Genomic DNA, 6000 nt, shown 5'->3' on the forward strand with positions numbered 1-6000 from the left:
AAAAAAGAGTCAGAGATACAGACACAGAATGATAGTATGAAAATAAATACAAGGTAATTTTAAGGAAGTAAGAAGAATATGGGGAAACCAATAAATGTCTCATGATAAGCTGAATTTAAAGGAAATTAGGGATTCTAAGAAGTAGAGACAAGAATGTAATACATGTCAGGCATAGGTACAGCTGGTACAAAAGTGCATAGATGAGATATATTATATGTGAGGACCAGCAACAAGGTCAGTTTGGCTAGACTACATAGAGTATGAAGTGGAGTAACATGTAATGATACCATAAAGGTAGAATAGAAATAGGTTATGAAGAACATTAAAAAAAAACATAAGAATTTGATTTTAAATCTAAAATATTAGGAAATCAATTGAGCAGGATTGGGGGTGTGGCATGTCCAGACTTGTGTTCTTAGGAATATTACTTTGATAGCTGAGCAGAGAATGGATTGGAGAGGAAGTCGGACAAAAATATCTCATTAACAATTTAATATACATTCATGAGATTAAATTATATGGTTCCACCAAAAATACATTAAATACTTTCTTCATCTTATGGAATCTTGAGTGTAAATAGCTGTTTTTACCAAAAACCCTGAGGGTCTTCCCCCTCCCAGATTGATTTTTTTTACTTGGTAAAGAGGTCATTCTTTGCCTCATTTCTTACCTAACCCTAATCTCTGAATGGGCTTTGCCTGAGACAGACAGACCTAGGAGAGACCTTAGCTTGAAAAGGGCCAGGTCTCCCACCGCATCTGGGCCATCTCCAGTTGTCCTGATCTATATCTTTCCACTGGACTCAGATGGCTCTGGAGGAGAGAGTGAGGCTGGTGACTTTGTATAGCTCTATATCACTTAAATCCAATTCACTAAAAAGTCATGACATCATCTTCCTTTTGTGATGTTCCTCTTTCAGAACAAACAAGCTTAATGATATTGGCTAAGTGCTAAATCCTTAATGCAACTTGGGAAAGATGGAGACATATGGAACTTGAATCTGAACACCAAATGGAACCAAAGGAAAAAGGCAATATTTACAAATACTTTGGTCTTTTTCAGGCAAGGCGCATCAAGCTTGTGTTTGTCCTTCGTTTTCAAAGAGGACCATGGCATGAGGGAAATGATGACATGATTTGCAGTTGACTTTGATTTGAGTGAGGGAGAGCTGTACAACATCACCAGTCTCATTTTCTCCTCCAGAGCCATCTGGGTCCTGTGACCCGATATTCATCAGGATGACTGGAGATGACCAGGATGCAATGGGAGAACCTGGCCCTTTTAGGCTAAGACCTTTTCAAATACTCGCTTAGAGTGAGATAACATCTATTCAATGAATAGGCCTCTTTAAGAAGTGAGTCAAGGCATGGCCCCTTTAATTAGAAAAAATAAAAAAAATCAAGCTTCACTCTAAGCCAAGAGGGCCTGAAATACAGCCAGGAAGTGGAGGTTGGATAGGGACCTATTGTGGTCCAATCTATGAGTTTCAGAATGAACTGGGTTTAAAGTTTTGTGAAAGGAAAGAAAGAAGGAAGGAAGGAAGAAAAGAAAGAAGGTAGGAAGGAAGAAAAAAGAAAGAAAGAAAGAGCATCAAGCATAAAACTATCAAAGAGAAAGCTAAAAGTTATAGCTGTGAATGTTAAGAGACTTACTGGCACCCTAAAATCAAGGTAGAATGAGAGGAACACATTTAAAGTGAACAACATCTAAGATTTAAGCAATGGCTTATTACAATTAGATTAAATATATACTCCACTAGAAATGCCTAAACCATCTTAACTTCATAAATGAATTTTTATTCATTAGTCATAGAGGAGTCATAGAAAGGGAGTCACTGGACCATTAGGAGATAACACATCCAATGAGGAGTAGAAATACACATTGCAGATAGACATAGATACAGAGAGATAAACAAGAGGGAGGATATAATTTCAAGGCATGTGACCACTACCAACTGAGAGTCAGGTTGTGGATGGTTAGCAGATCCTGGAATTCCAATGTATTCCTTATGCACTGTGGCATTAGGAAATGTGAGTTGCCTTTGTCATATGTGTAAGCTTCATATGTGCCTCACCACCATTGTTCATTGTTCTGAAGGCACCCTTACCATGGCAGAAAAGTGACACAGTGGATAGAGTGCTATGCCTGGAATCAGGAAGACCAGAGTTCAAACTCAGTCTTAGATACTTACCAGTTGTGTGATATTAGGGAAGTCACTCAACCCTTCTTTGCGTCAGTTTCCTCATCTGTGAAATGTGGAGTATTACAACACCTATTTTTACAGGGTTATTGTGAAGATCAAATGAGATATTTGTAAAGTGCCTGGTGCCTGGTATATAGGTGCTATAGAAATGCTTATTCCCTTCCTCCTGGGGGATTCTGACCCAGATTTATGAGGGAGAGGGTGGGAATATTTTGTAACTATTATTCTTGCTATACCATTTATTAAGAGCTAATTGAGTCTTCTGGCTGATTGCTAATGTGAAGCACACAGGTAGGGACTTTTGAGCTATCATATTAGCAGTTTAGATTTATAACATTAAGCTTAGAACTTGTGGTTGGGGGAGAATTCCAGAAGCCAACCTATGCATGTGAGTGCAAGTTGGGGGAATAGCACAGAGGGGTTGGGGCATTACAAATAAATTATTAGTTAATCCTAGTGTAATGTACTAAATCTGTGAGGTGCCATCATTAGGTCATGGAGTGGTAGCAAGTTATAATTAACAAAGTAAGTGATGGATCTGAGTTAAAATACTTTCTCATATATTAACAATGTGATTCTATTCAAGTTGCTTCTCTGAGACAGCTTCCTCCTTTGAAAAATTAGTATTATAATATTACCTATTTTGTAGGGTTGCTTTGAGACTGAGAAAATAAAGTACTTTGTAAACCTTAAAATGCTATCCAAATAACAGCCATCATTTTTAGGTCATTGACTTATCATATTATTATAATATGTACTATTATGTGTTGTTTCACCAAGGCAATATTCAGAGCACTGATGGTGACTATGAATACGATGGCATAGTTCTGAATTGCAAAATGTAACAGATTCTCCATATAGAAGACAGAAGCAAAACATTTATTCAGACACCAGAAAGTCAAATCCTAACATCAGAAAACTGAATTCTTCATAGCAACAAAGAAATATATGCACAATAAAACTGCAGAAAGTAACACCATCCCAAAACCTTCACCCTGCTTTGGCCTTCCCACAAACAACACCCACAAGCCTAGCTGTCTCCTTGCCTGTGTTCTCTCTCTCCCCCATCTCTAAGTGCTCTGACTCCCAGCTTCCTCTCAGCTCGGCTCCACTCATTCAGCAAACTCCCCCCACCACAGGCTCCATGTAATTACATTTGGCCTATCAAGGGGCAGGGAAGATCTTCAAATTCCCATTCCCATTCATTTGTATATAGCATAATATGTAATATATAATAATATAAGATGTGATATATAATATTATGAAATATCATTTTATTGAACAGACTTTGTATAATTTTAGCATCTCTGGAATATAATAAGCACTATATAAATGTTATTATGATGTTTAGCACTTTCAATATTAATATTGATATTTTGCTCATTTCCTTGAGGCAATATGAAACATTGGAATGAGGACTTGCCCTGGAGTTGGAAGACTTATTGCTGATGTGTTATCTCCTAATTGGTACTTATATTCTTATCTGCAAAATGAGCCAGGGTTGAACATGATGGTAATGGAAGTCCTTTCCAGGTCTAAGTCTGTGATTCTTTTTTTTTTATTGTTCAAAGGATTTTTAGAAAAATTGATTTTGAACTTAAATACATACAAAAAAGGAGAGCATTTCCATATACACAGCATAACATAAAAAGAAGATTCACTATAAAACCATGAATTTACATTTCACAAAATTTACTTAAAAAAACTATATAAATGCTACACATTGTTTTGAAAACTGCTCTACTTTCTATGCTTCTTTCTAAATTTTCTTTTATCCTCTGCTGTGCACTACACGTATGCACATACATGCATACACACACATTTACTTTCCTTCCCACTCTACCTTAGAGATGACTACCATTAGACACAAATGTATGTGTGTTTTTATTTGTGTGTATGTATAAAATAATTTTATATATACTTCCATTTATATATGCCATACCAATCTATTTATTCTATATAAATATATATTTATTTCTATTATATTTTATATATGTTTACATATTATATATTCTATTTGTATATATGATATCTCTGTATACTTCTATTTATTAGTTCTTTCTCTGCAGGCAGATAACATATTTCTTTGTAGTTAATTTGAGTATTTATAATGATCAAAGTCGTTTGGTTACCCAAAGTTCTGAAACAATATTGCTGTTACTGCATATGGTGTTTGTTTGGTTATAATCATTTTGCTTTTTCATTGTTTCATGCAAGGCTTTCAATGTTTTTCTCATACCAATGAGTTCATTATTTCTATGGCAAAGTAGTATTCCATCATGATCATATACCACAACTTGTTTCCCAATTGACAGGCATTCCTCAATTTCTAGTTCTTTGCCACCACAAAAGGAACTGCTATAAATATTTTAGAACATACACATAATTTTCCTTTTTCCCTAATTATCTTGGGAAACATAGGACTGTGATTCTAATCAATCTTGTTTCTGAGCAATTAGCACTGTTGGGTTGGGTATGCTTGTATAGTAATAGATGCATGAGTGTATATTTGTGTTTATGTGAATGCATAAGCCCACCAATGTTTGACTTTTAGAAAATAAAACTTTTCCTTCCCAAACCAGTTTTTGTCTCCATTTTAAATTTCCAAATGTGGAGCATTAAGAGAATAGAGAGGCTTTTCAATTCATTAGGATTAGTGATTTCACTATCTGATATCCAAGAATAAAAAAGCAGGCAGAAGAAACAAGTTGCTATTTGCAAAGGAGAGAAACAACAGCCAGACTGTTTCCTCTTCAGTCACTGTGCACAGTGTGGGCTGGCACCACCACAGTTGCTTAGAAATCTCTAACACTGTCAGGAAAAGCAAATGGAGTCCTACTGAGAGAATAAAAGGGTGAAGAAAGGAAAGAAGGAAGACCAGGGATTCATCTGCATTTAACAAAAGAATGATGTATTTGCTAACTGGGAGGTGGGAACTACTTCTCATTGATGAATCACTTATTCTCAATGACTTCTTTTTTCCCTTGCTTTTTTCTTTGTTCCAGACTGTAGTTTAAATGTTGATTTAATTAGTAGCAAATTCTTCTAAAGTCTAAGATTTCCTTTAAAACGTAAAGAGCAGTAGACTACAGAATGGTGTTTGACTTGCAAGATGGTAATTTTTCCATGTCTTATGTTTGGCAACTCTTAGGTGAGCTTTGGTTGGTTTCTCAGTGAAGCTTTTCTTGGGAAAGGGAGAGATAAAAGCTGAGAAGCACAAGAAAAGAGGTTTGTTAGTTCAGAATTGCTTATAACTGCTTCCTTCCCCTAAAGCCCTACTTATGCCTTATCATGGCACAGAGGTGATACTAGAACTTAGAAGAGTGTGTCAATGATGCATAAGTTGTGGATATATCTTAGCAGAGGGAAAGACTTTGAGTAAGAATCTGGTGACTGTGTCCCTGCTAAGGAGCAGCCTACCTTAGTTATAGACAGACACAATCATGAGGTTAGCTATAAGATGATGAAATTTTGGCCATGCCAGCAGAGTGATGATGTCAGAATGGTTTGGGAGAAAAAAGAATAGAGAGTGTTATGAATTACACAGCTCTTAAACAAATTACAAACTGTGTATGTTCTTTATATGTGATCTTTGTCCAGTGGCTAATGAGTTGGCACATTGTTGGACTAAGTGAGCCATGGTCATGTTGACATTCTCACTATAAAAGAAACCAGAAGATACAATTGAATTGCAAGTAAATGGAAGGATGCCTCAAGGGTTCTCCTCAGACAGACAAATACAAGTATTAGAAGATTTAGTTTCAGAATTCACCCAAAGGCATCATTTCATGGGATTT

This window comes from Petaurus breviceps, unplaced genomic scaffold (assembly GCF_028583685.1).
Source record: "Petaurus breviceps papuanus isolate PSGF00001 unplaced genomic scaffold, PetGlider_PUasm1.0 225, whole genome shotgun sequence".
Classification (NCBI taxonomy): domain Eukaryota; kingdom Metazoa; phylum Chordata; class Mammalia; order Diprotodontia; family Petauridae; genus Petaurus; species Petaurus breviceps.